Consider the following 13499-nt stretch of genomic DNA (forward strand, 5'->3'; position numbering starts at 1 on the left):
CTCTCTCGACCCACCAGCGGACAGGCACCAGTATTGGGAGAGGGGGGCTGGCCGTCAGGGTTCACCGCGGCTCTGGCACAAACCCGGCGACACGGAGGTGGCACGGGCAGGAGCGGACTGGCCGTGTCGGCTTCTCACTTTTTGGATTTTAGAAGGACATGACATGCCTATATCTGTGTCTCCCCCTCCTTTTACTCCTCCACCTCTTTTCTTTTCGCATGACTATATGTACTTGTCACTTTTCCATGTGTTAGTTATGTCTTCTGAGCAGTTTGTCAGCTTTTGGACACCTTTTGAAGTGTTTTCTATGTGTTTTTGTTTGCCTGCCATTGGTTTTAACGGTGTTCGAAGGTGTTCGACGAACCGAACCGAACTCGAACACTACGGGGTGGCTCAACACTAGTCACATCCATTTTGCTTGAACAGTTAAACACAGCAGAATTTTTGTGCAAAAAAAAAAGCAGTAGAAAATGCGCAGCATTTACTCTACGTGTGAACATGGCCTAAATTTTGAAGCAAAGTGGATGTGACTCCATGAGATCTCCGCTCTCTGAGCTCTGGAGACTCTGCTGAACTCTGCGGTTTTTGTACATTTTCTCTCTATGGGCTTTTTCTGAAAAAAAAAAAAAAATGATTGAAGAGAAAAACATTGCTGCATTCGTAAGCGCAGAATCAAAGCTTTTCTGTATTATTAAAAAGCGTTAAAAACGCGGCTTCATATCTGCATCGAAATCGCATCAAATAAGGGGAAAACGCAGAAAAGAAACGCAGCAAACTCCAATAACCAGAGAAGATTGTCACTGCGCCGTGTGGTGCGGACACCGCAGGAAAAAAGCAGCAGAAAGAACGCAGCATTTATGCTACGTGTGAACACGGCCTCAGCATTACTGTTTTATTACATTTTTTATGGGTTTAATAGAGAAAAACATATTGTGACATTTTTTTTTACATCATTTACCGATCCCCGTAAATAATCTGATCGCTGTGTTGTGCGGGTCTTTACGATTACAGGGATACATGTCCTTGTTATTTGCGTTGTTCATTATTTAAACATAACCACATGAAAAATGACATTATTTTTTTCATTATCAAGTGTTTTTCATTATTATTTTTTTAGTAATTTTATAAGATGAAAAAAATCTCTTATTCTTCCTGCAGAATAAAAATATATTGATTGTATACAACCGTGTATTTCTATCAGTGTAATCTGCCTGTAGTCAGATCCTGCAGTTCTGATCAAGTACATGAAATTCTCCTTGTTACATTGCTAGAGCTTGTGGCTCGGTGCAATAAAGCATCATCTATCTGGAATGTGAAGGTTCAAGACCTGGGTAGACTCCTAAAAAAAAAAAAAAATGTTGTAATTTTATATTTTTGCTGCGTCCAAAACGCTGCATTCAGATCATGCAGGTAAATCCGCATGTGTTCAGTACCTAATGACATTCTATTGTGGAAATTTCTGCAGTGGAGACACCATTGGTGACTTTACTCAGCGTCAAATAGAAGTGCAGTGGGCATGGGATTCCTATAAATCCATCCGCTGTGCTTGTGATATACAGTGCTGCGCAGGTGAGCTGCGTCCAAAGCGCTGCCATTGCAGAGCGTGGGCTTATAGCCTGATAGGAACTTATAAAACTTATAGGAAGATAAATATTTTTCTTCATCTCAGTATACAGGCACCATAAAAATACTTTGCTATATACTATGGATTTCTATGGAGATGTATACTCTGCTTCTGAATTCAATGCCTGCAATGTAGAGGCAAGACCACCAAATTCTCCTATCTTTATCGTTATGGGCTGTAGCTCAGTGGTGAGAGCAGCAGCCGGTGAAAGTTGGGATGCACACTGTCACACTGTGATGTGAGACCCGCTAACAGGAGGGAGAAGAGGTGAATATGTCATTTAATTTATGCACTGAGAAGAGATAAGTGGGAGGTATGCTAAATCTCTGACTGTACGCTGAGGGACCCTCAAACAGTTTATATATTTTGATTCCTTCCTTTGTTTCACCCTGAACAGGTTTTGCTGGATTTTAAGCCTCTCCGTGAAGTGGATTAGGGGCTCATCTATGCAGAAGTCGCTGTGGGGGTAGTAGACGGCAGAGAATTTATTGCTGAAGTGAGCAATGACCGGTCTAATTTTGAAAAGTCGGTCAAAGTTGCAGTTATCTCAGTTATGATACTGTGGATTATCATTATATTTCAAAAATGTGAGAAAAGCCTCAAAGTGTGCCAGGGTCCTATCTATACTGCTTCCAGGTCATAGCCATGTCCGAGTCCTAGCCATAGTGCTCCCATGTCATAGCCATATCCAGGTCCTATCTATAGTGCTTCCAGGTCATAGCCATTTCCAGGTCTTATCCATAGTGCTTCCAGGTCATAGCCATGTCCGTGTCCTATCCATACTGCTTCTTGGTCCTAGCCATGTCCAAGTCCTAGCCATAGTACTTCCAGGTCATGGCCATGTCCGGGTCTTATCCATAGTGCTTCCGGGTCAATGCCATGTCCGGGTCCTATCCATACTTCTTTTGGGTCATAGCCATGCTACAACCTCAAAGCTCTTATTTCTGAGGGTTCCCAGAAGGGATGAGCAGGCGGGACCCAGAGTCTGACCTCCTCCATGACTAATATCTACATAGTTGCTTCTAAAGGGTCTCAATTTCCTTATATATATATATAAGTTTCCTTATATATATATATATATATAAGTGTTATATAGTATAGTTATATAGTTATATAGTAGGGTACCTGTATTCTATCCAAAATGAGCTTTTACTTACCTGGTGTTAGATTGTTGCAAACAATCATAAAAATACTTAAAAATATAAATATAATATAATTCTAATACTTTCATAAAAACCTTACTATCATCTCTACATAAATCAATTCATCCCATTAAAAAGCGAGCGAGCATCAAAAAAAGAAAGATAAAACAGCAAAACAATCCTGTAACAAAAAGTTCATTAATTGGTTCTAATGTCTGGTTAATATGCCGACAATTACCGTAATGACATTTTGGAAACCAACACGTCCTATGATTTGGACTCACACATGATTGGTCAATTCTGTTTTAAATACTTTTCCCATGATACTTTGCTCCACACTACTAATAGGAGGGCGCGGAGACACCAGAAACACGTCAGTGGCCTCTGTAGTCAGGTTATGTGGATTTTAACTACTGGTCTTATTGGTATGAATCGCTGCTACTGAAGCTTTTAAGAACTATGGATGTGCCGCTTTCCTCCACTTTCCATAATGTATGAAGACCGACACCTTGCTGCCAGGAACAGTCGCCATCTGCACTCCGTCACCATGTCTTCAGACAGTGACCGTGTTTCCCATATGACGAGCCCTTGGGACCTGAACCACCATCATAAATATTAATTAATTACTCAGTCTTGTGAATGAAGCCAAGTCTTAGTCTCCTCCACAGAACTATAACCAGGTTCTGTCCTTACAGCTTTTGTGTGGCTGGAAAGAATAAGGGAACAGGAGCTTGGAGGATTCATGAGTCTTTCCGTTACGTCTCAGTTAGTGATGAGCGACCATACTTGCAAGATCTCGGTACTCACCCGAGCATCTCTAGACTCAAGATGCTCGGTGCTCTCCGAGTACTTGCGAGATGCTCGGGCGGGAGCTCGGGTCTCCTCCCTGCATGTTTGGCGTTCTTTACAGAGCTAATCAACATGCAGGGATTGCCAGCCAGTCACTGTAATGTCGCAGTCATGTTGGTTGTAGCATTACAGTGATTGGCTGGCCGCACAGCGTCATCAGGTGTATATCAGACCGGGCGCCGCCATGCTCGTCACAGTCACTCCGGATCAGACAGTGTAGGGAGAGCTGCTGCTGTGTCAGGGAGAGATTCGCTTGTTTCTAGTTAGTGTAGGTATACCAAACTATATTAGAGACACATATCCATCTTAACAAACAGTCCTTCTGAGGACTAATCCATCTGCAGAGATATCAGGCAGGCAGGGTATATAGGCAGGCAGGCAGTGTATATAGGCAGGCAGGCAGTTTATATAGCACAAGAGGCTCCATTCCAGTACTGTCTGCTGCTGTTAGATATTTCTAGACAAAGGCCCAGGTCTCGGGGGCCAGGAATACTTTTTTTTGGATCTTAATCCTCATTATTTGCTTAAAAAGCAATCCAGAGAACACCGTTGTTCTGCGGCATTTGCTTGTGGGCGCTGCAGAATACAGCCAGGTCCTTTCCATATTACAGCGCTAGAAATCCAGCTATTTAAAACTGTGTTTTCTCCGTCACACGGATCACATATAATTGCGCTGAAAATACTGCCATTTCTTGCCTCCATTCCATTTTTTTTCACTGTGTCAGCGAAGGTTTTGACACCAGTTTGCTGTTAAAATTCGTTACCTACAGGGCAGGTATTTAAAACTGTGGTTTCTCGGTCACACGGATCACATATAAGTTTGCTCCAAACTCAGTCATTTGTAGTGAGCGTGGAAGATACTGTCCTCCATTTAAAATGCACCACCTGCCAGGCCATCATCAGCAGGGGTGCAAAAACGACCAGACTGACCACCACCAGCATGATCAGGCACATGGCAGCAAAGCACCCAACTTTGTGGGCCGAACCCCAGAGTCCAGGAACAGTGTCTGCGGGTGGCACCATTGCTTCTTCCGCTGTTGTGGATGCAAGCCAATCCCCTGTCCATGGTGCATGCGAAGATGCCTCCTGCCCTGCACCTGTCGTTGCACACTCTCAAGTAGCAGCATCAGGAAGCACGTCCACGTCCTTGTTCCAGTGCAGCATTCAGTTGTCCATACCCCAGTCCTTGGAACGCAAGCGCAAATATGCTGCCAATGCCCCACAGGCCACAGTACAAAATTTTCACATTTCACGACTGCTTGGGCTCAAAATGTTTCCTGTTAGGCTCGTGGAGACGGAAGTGACGCGCCCCTGGGCCTACTTAGTGTAGCGTTGCGCACGCGGGGACTACCCGGAGCCGGGCCTGTTGGGGGTAGTAGTTTCGTGGCGGTGACCCGGTCCGTGCCCAGGGAGTCAAACTGTGTGGCTGAGTATTAGCAGTAGATGTTGGACGACTACGCCACCCGTTGAATGCAGCTATGGAGCTGCCGCTGCAGGGCAGACCGCTGAGGCCGGTGGTACGATTGTGCAGCGTAGATGGTATAACCCCCAACGGGAGGGGTATGGCCTCAGGGCAGCCGACGTGGATGATGGGGGTAGCAGGAACCACTCAGAGACGATGCGGTGTAGTTCAGGGTCTTTACTGGTGATAAAGATAGACCCTCCCGGAGTACTGGCTAGCGATCGGGGCCTGGTCAGTCTTTGAGCAGATGGGATCTCCCCTGGCCAGGCGGAGTTGTAGGCCTCCCCAACTAATTGTACTCTTCTGGCTACCTTGCTAGAGGCGGGTAAAAGTAGCCCACGTCCCTGAGTGTACCGTGTGGTGCTCACCCGTATGGCCGGTGACTCGGGGCCTTCTAGTGGCTTCCGCTCCACGACGGCGGTGCTGGTCCCACGCGTGTGACCGTGCCTTCGGGTTTCTTGGCCAGAGGACCTGAAATCCCCTGCCGGGCGGTTTCTGCTGCTGGGTCTGGGTTAATCCCCACAGCCTCGGACTCCGGGTCCGGTGGTAACTCTTCAATCAGGGCGAGCTCTACAGCTGACAGCCCCTGATTCCTTTTAGCACGACTTCCCCAGAGCTCCTGATCTCTCTAACCTATAGCTGCTTCTCTTCTTCTCAGCTCTACTCACTAACCCTGCCTCAGCCCCAGCTTTATATAGGGGAAGTTCTTCCCCTCCCAGGACTGGGCAGGAGGTGTGGCATGCATAGGATTCCTGACCAAGAGACCTCCCACCTGCTCTCAGACATAACATTGCTATTACTGTGGAGACCAGACCCCTGGGGTGCCACATTCCCCCCTAGTGAAAGTTAGTACTCCGGGACTAAACATACTTTTGTAAACATAACAAGGTGCAAACAATAACATTCTAATAGAGACAACACATAAGGTGGTCACGGCGTGTCCGCAACCGGGTGTAACTTTTGAGGAAAACAAGGGTGTCCATTTCACCAACACAGGGAGACGTAACCAGGTAGGGGTCTGTCCTGCCCCGAGTCCTTAACAGTCTTTCAGTCCGTCCTGGGTTACGCTCCAACTATATACACAAAGGATTCCCGGTAAATCCACCAAAGACTCCTATAAATAACTAGAAACACATAATTATACACAAGCAACAATAAACAGGTAAACATTAATAAAATAGCTTGAACATTTTAGATCCTCCACCGTATGGGCAGCTGGCCTCTAGTGACCCTAGTGGACCTACGGAGCTGGTTGATTGGTCCTGAGCTACAGGGTATAGGAGCTGTCAAAGGTAAACTGGGCAGCCGTCTATGGACTCTTTGGCTCACTAGGGGTATGGCAGGCTCACTATAAGCAGAGGGTTGATTTTCCTGGTCTGCTTGTGTGGGGCCTTCTGCCTCCTGGACCGGCTGTTCTTCCAGTTCTACCTGTGTCTCCGTAGGCACTTGGGATGCTGGTTGGAGGAACGTGAGGACGGGTACCACAACAGCACCATTGACTTGAGTCCAAGACCGAGGGAAGTCTCCGAGCACAGTACTAACCATATCTTCCCTTTCCTCTACGGGTCGAGGGTCCTCTTGTTCCTCTTCAGGGTTCCGTAGCTGTTCAGGACACTTCTTCAGGTGATCCCGGGATACAATGGCTGTGGTTTCCCCTCCATCTTTACTGATTGTACAGATCTTTGGGTTGTCGTGGCTTGAGGGCAGTAAGGTGTACGGGTCCTTCTCCCACTGGTCGTCCAACTTGTGGAGCCATCTTTTCCTCTTCAAGACCTGCTCTCCGGGCACCAGGGGAACAGCGGGAACATACTGGTTGTAAGTTTTCTCTTGTCTTTCCCTAGCTTGACAGAGACTTCGCTCCACGCTCTCCTGTACTTTCCGGTACTGCTGCTGCCTCTCTGTGTCCCAGTCTGCTTCTGGTGAAGTGTCCTCGGGTGTCAGGACTCCCATCTCCAGATCAACAGGAAGCTTACCAGGTCTTGCCCTCATTAGGTAAGCCGGGGTACAGTTGGTGGAACCCACAGGGATGTGGTTGTATAGGTCCACCAGGTCGGGCAGCTTTTCAGGCCACAGACTGCGTTCCTCCAGGGGCAATGTTTTCAGGAGATCTATCACCACCTGGTTCATTTTCTCACAAAGTCCATTAGTTTGCGGGTGATAGGGTGTTGTTCTTATCTTCCGGCATCCATACAGGGTGCAGAACTCCTGGAAGACCTCCGCTTCAAAGGCAGGCCCCTGGTCCGTCAGCACCTGCTCCGGGTATCCATGCGGACGGCAGAAGTGCTGCTGGAAGGCTCTAGCTGCTGTGTGAGCCGTTAAGTCCTTGACGGGGACGACAACCAAGAACCGGGAGTAGTGATCCACGATGGTTAATGCGTAGACGTAGCCACTTCTGCTTGGGGTCAGCTTTACATGATCCAAGGCTACCAGTTCCAACGGCTGTCTGGTGATGATGGACCGCAGGGGAGTCTTCTGGCTGGCACGGTCCCTCCTTCTTAAGTTGCATGGGCCACAGTCTCTGCACCACCTCTCGATGGTTCCTCTCATGCCTACCCAATGGAACCGCCCACGCAGCAGGAACTCCAGCTTCTTCCATCCGAAATGCCCAGCTCCGTCGTGGTATGCCTCCATCGCCATAGCTGCGTCTCTTCTTGGCACCACTACTTGCCAGATTAGTTCATGCGTCCGGGAGTTAACCATTCTGCGGCACAACTTTCCCTTGTAAAGGAACAGTCGACTCTTCTCAGCCCACAGTTGCTTGGCTTCCTCCGGAGCGTCTGGGTCAAGGCGTGCATCTGGCCGAGTCAGCATCTCCTTTACCAGACGGACGGCAGGGTCACTGTCTTGCGTCTCCACCCAGTTGTAATGAGGTAATGGGTTGAACGTAGCGGATTGCTTACTCCTTACACGGTGGGAATACTGGATAGTCCCATGACGGTGGAACGCGGGGAGCTCAACTTCTTCCAGTTCCTCTGAATCTTCCCCTACGTCCGGTAGGTTTGGCATCCTGGACAGGGCGTCTGCGTTGGTATTGGAGCGTCCTGCCCGGTATTTGATTGTAAACTCATAGTTGGACAAGCTGGCCATCCATCTCTGCTCTAGGGCACCGAGTCTTGCAGTGTCCAGGTGTGTCAACGGGTTGTTATCCGTGTACACGGTGAACCGGGAAGCAGCAAGGTAGTGCTTAAAGCGTTCGGTGACTGCCCACACCACTGCCAGGAACTCTAGCTTAAATGAGCTGTAATTCTCAGGGTTTCTTTCGGTGGGTCGCAGTTTCCGGCTGGCGTAAGCAATTACCCGTTCTTTCCCCTGCTGGATCTGGGATAGTACGGCTCCTAGCCCGATGTTACTGGCGTCGGTGTAGAGGATAAAGGGCTGGCTATAATCTGGGTACGCCAGGATTTCATCCCCCGTGAGGGCCATCTTCAGCTGGCGGAAGGACTCTTCTTCCAGCTTCTCCCATCTGAAGGGCGGCTTCTGGTTCTTGGCCTTCCTGGACTGGCCTATCAGGAGGTCCTGCATAGGAGCTGCCTTTTTGGTGAAACCGGGAATGAACCTTCGGTAGTAGCCTACCAACCCGAGGAACTGCCTCACTTCCTTTACGCTGGAGGGGCTTGGCCATTCCTTAATTGCGGTGATCTTATCAGGGTCGGGAGCCACTCCGTCAGCACTCACCACGTGTCCCAGGTACTGCACCTTTGGCTTCAGGAGGTGACACTTGGAGGGTTTCACCTTTAGGCCGTAGCTTGCCAGAGCTTCGAACACTTCCGCCAGGTGTTTCAGGTGGTCCTCGTAGGTCTTGGAATAGACGATGACATCGTCCAGGTATAACAGGACCGTCTCAAAGTTTCGGTGTCCCAGACAGCATTCCATCAATCGCTGGAAGGTTCCTGGTGCGTTGCAGAGTCCGAACGGCATGCAGGTAAACTCGCTAAGTCCCATCGGGGTGGTGAATGCGGTCTTCTCCCGGTCCGCCTCTGCTACAGGAACCTGCCAGTACCCGCTAGTGAGATCCAAGGTGGAGAAGAAGTTAGAAGATTTTAAAGCAGCCAAAGACTCCTCTATTCTTGGTAAGGGGTACGCATCTTTGTGTGTGATACGGTTAATTTTCCGGTAATCTACACACATTCTCATGGTGTTGTCTTTCTTTTTGACCAAGACTAGTGGAGCTGCCCAGGGGCTACAGCTATCCCTGATTACCCCAGCCTCCTTCATGTCTCTAAGCATCCCCTTGGCGTGTTGGTAGTGTGCAGGGGGTACGGGTCAATACCTCTCTTTTATGGGAGGATGGTCTCCCGTGGGGATGTGGTGTTCTACCCCCTTGACTCGCCCGAAGTCTAATGGGTGTTTACTAAACACTCTCTCGTACTCTTGAACCACCCGGTAGACTCCCTGTTTCTGGTGGGAGGGAGTGGAGTCAGTACCCAAATGTAGTTGCTGACACCAATCCTCCATTATTTTCGTAGAGCCGTTACCTTCCTCCGGGTGAGATGGAGGCAAGGGTTCCACAGACTGTATAGAATTTTGGTTGATAGTATATAATTTGGCTAGCGTAGCATACCGGGGCAGGTATACTTCCCTTTTCCCGATATTTATTATGCGAACGGGTACCCTCCCATGGCGTACATCAACTACCCCCCGGGCTGTCAAAATGGTGGGCCTACTGTCTGAGTAGACTGGCTCTACCATGGCCTGGTAATCTCTACCTCTCAGACCAATAGCTGCCCGGCACCAAATCATCATTTCACTTTTCGGGGGTATGGCAATAGGGAAAGGGTCACACATTCTTACGCTACCAATCTCACCACCGGAGAGTTCCACCTGTTACCGTCGCATCAGTGCCCGGATCTCTTTCTGGAGCACCCGCTGCTCGCCGGAGCTGGCGTTCTTGGCAACCTGCTGTAAAATGAAAATCACCTCTGCAAGACAATTTTCAATCACATTAGTTCCTAGAGTTATCTTTGGGTGACTCTCGCGCTTGTCAATGTCTACAATGATCAGTCCCTGTGCTGCCAGTTCGACTCTACCGATTTTAATGGTCATCTCTTTAAATCCGATCTGTGACACGGGCTGACCATTACTGGCGATGATACTCAAGTCGTCGTCTGGATAGCGGGTTATATCCGAGTCATTCCAGTACTGCTTGAAGAGCACGTACGGGATGGTGGTGACCTGTGACCCGGTGTCCAGTAGGGCACTCATAGGGATGCCATCCAGTACCACAGGCAAGACTGGACGTCCTCCCACATATTTGTCGCGCCAGTTCGATGGGCCTGGTGATCTTTTTCCTGGGGGTTGGCCCTCTACCCCAGGTTGTGCCAGTTTAAAGGACAGTACCTTGCCATATGTCCGGGTTGATTGCAGCGGCGGCAGATGGGTTGTCCGTCCTCGTTGTATCGGTCGCTGGGTCTTCCTCTGGCCGGTGGGGTCCTCCTTGGTCGACGCCACGGGATGTCCTCCGGTCCGGATGCCAGCTGGATCTTCCCTGGAGTGGAAACCTGTAAAGACTGCACAGTTCGGGTTAGCGCAGCAACGCTTTTAGCTAGCTCTTGGACCTGATGGTGCAGGTCCGGAGCCGGGTCATTGTTCAAAGCCTGCGCGTCAGCTCGACAAGGGCGCCGCCTCCTGGTGGTAAGCGGTAGTAGGGCGCCTGTGGGTCACCACGCCACCCGGTGCCGGTTCTCGGAGCACCCGGATGGCTCTGTCCTTGAACTGTGCAAAGTCCAGATGAGGATCCTGTAAGGCCATTGCCCGCAACTGGGTTCGGTGGGCATTGCAATATAGTCCCTCTATAAATTGTTCGGTCAACAGCCTGTCCTCGTTTCCCACGCCGTCAGGGTCGGTCTGCTTAATGGCTCTCAGGGCCTCTTGTAGGTTTAGTGCATAGTCCCTTATACTCTCATGTGCTCGCTGCTTGCACCCATAGAATCTAAGCTTAATCTCGGCTGAGGTGCGGGTATCAAAGGTGTCCCTCAGCCGGGTTAGTATCCCTGCGACAGTCCTCCTCCCAGGTGGCCAGGACTTTACCTCCCTTTGGGCTGCCCCTGTTAGTTGGGCCACCAGGATGCTCACTTTTTGCTCCTCTGTGAGGGGGTACAACTGGAAGAGGCTATCCAGCTTTTCTTTAAAGTCATTCAGGGTATGTGACTCCCCTGAGTACTGGGGTAGCCAGGCTGCTCCCGGGATATAGGGCATGGTGAAAGGCATGACTGCAGCAGCGGTGGCGCTGGCGGGGGTTGAGGCAGTGAAGCTCTCCTCCGTATCCGACATCTTTCTCCCCCCCTAGTGGACCGTGGCCTACCTTGCGATGATCCTCTTCCGTAGGCCGCGGCTCCGCAGTGGATCGTCAGGGTTGAGGACCTTCCGTCGCGCTCCTGTGACGTCGGCGTCTGCTGGGCTCCTTCCAGGACCTTACGCAACGTCCGGACGTGAGGCGGGGCTTCAATTCTCGCGCGCTTTCGGAGTCCACGCCCCTCTTCCTCCTGCGCGGCGTCTTCAAGATGGCGTCCAACGGCGGGAAAACTTTGCGGATGGCGGGAAGAAAGTAGAAGATGGCGCCGGATGGCGGGAAACCTCCACGGATGGCGGGAATCTTCACCACTGGTAAGTTTGAACAGTCTTTTTCAGGCACGCAGTACCCGGTGGTTGCGGGCACGAGATCCTGCCGACTACGCCAAAAGTTGACGCGCCCCTGGGCCTACTTAGTGTAGCGTTGCGCACGCGGGGACTACCCGGAGCCGGGCCTGTTGGGGGTAGTAGTTTCGTGGCGGTGACCCGGTCCGTGCCCAGGGAGTCAAACTGTGTGGCTGAGTATTAGCAGTAGATGTTGGACGACTACGCCACCCGTTGAATGCAGCTATGGAGCTGCCGCTGTAGGGCAGACCGCTGAGGCCGGTGGTACGATTGTGCAGCGTAGATGGTATAACCCCCAACGGGAGGGGTATGGCCTCAGGGCAGCCGACGTGGATGATGGGGGTAGCAGGAACCACTCAGAGACGATGCGGTGTAGTTCAGGGTCTTTACTGGTGATAAAGATAGACCCTCCCGGAGTACTGGCTAGCGATCGGGGCCTGGTCAGTCTTTGAGCAGATGGGATCTCCCCTGGCCAGGCGAAGTTGTAGGCCTCCCCAACTAATTGTACTCTTCTGGCTACCTTGCTAGAGGTGGGTAAAAGTAGCCCACGTCCCTGAGTGTACCGTGTGGTGCTCACCCGTATGGCCGGTGACTCGGGGCCTTCTAGTGGCTTCCGCTCCACGACGGCGGTGCTGGTCCCACGCGTGTGACCGTGCCTTCGGGTTTCTTGGCCAGAGGACCTGAAATCCCCTGCCGGGCGGTTTCTGCTGCTGGGTCTGGGTTAATCCCCACAGCCTCGGACTCCGGGTCCGGTGGTAACTCTTCAATCAGGGCGAGCTCTACAGCTGACAGCCCCTGATTCCTTTTAGCACGACTTCCCCAGAGCTCCTGATCTCTCTTTCCTATAGCTGCTTCTCTTCTTCTCAGCTCTACTCACTAACCCTGCCTCAGCCCCAGCTTTATATAGGGGAAGTTCTTCCCCTCCCAGGACTGGGCAGGAGGTGTGGCATGCATAGGATTCCTGACCAAGAGACCTCCCACCTGCTCTCAGACATAACATTGCTATTACTGTGGAGACCAGACCCCTGGGGTGCCACAGAAGCATTCCGCAACCTGATGGCGGCGGCTGTCCCTCGGTACTCAGTCCCCAGCCGTGACTATTTAGGTGTGCCATCCCCGCATTACACAAGCACGTGTCCCAAAACATTAGCAGTGCCCTCAACAACGCAGTTAGCGGGAAAGTCCACCTAACCACGGACACGTGGACAAGTGCTTGTGGGCAGGGACGGTACATCTCACTGACGACACACTGGGTTAACATACTGGAAGCCGGGACTCAGTCGGACCTTGGGACGGAACACGTCCTCCTGACGCCAAGGATTGCGGGCCCTAGGTCAATCAGGGTTGCCCCCACGGTCTACAGCTCCTGCACCTCCTCCTCCTCAGCCTCCTCCTCCTCTTCAGCCTCCATCTCCGAAATGACCACATCAGTCACAAATTGGAAGCACTGCAGCACTGCCTTGGCCAAGCGGCAACAGGCTATGCTGAAGCTAATATGCTTAGGTGACAAACCGCACAATGCTGAAGAGTTGTGGACAGCTACACACAGGTACCATGCCTGGCCCATGTGCTTAACCTCGTGGTTCAGCGGTTTATCAAATCCTACCCGGAGCTGCCGGATCTGCTTCTTAAAGTGCGCCGCCTGTGTGCCCATTTTAGAAAGTCACCTACAGCTTCCGCCACCCTTGCCGTGTTTCAGCAGAGTTTGCTGCTTCCGTCTCACCGGCTGGTGTGTGATGTCCCCACGCGTTGGAACTCTACACTGCAGATGTTGGGAAGGATTTGTGAG

Source organism: Phyllobates terribilis, unplaced genomic scaffold (assembly GCF_046119375.1).
Source record: "Phyllobates terribilis strain yellow unplaced genomic scaffold, ASM4611937v1 Scaffold_8__6_contigs__length_399053987, whole genome shotgun sequence".
In the NCBI taxonomy this organism is placed as follows: domain Eukaryota; kingdom Metazoa; phylum Chordata; class Amphibia; order Anura; family Dendrobatidae; genus Phyllobates; species Phyllobates terribilis.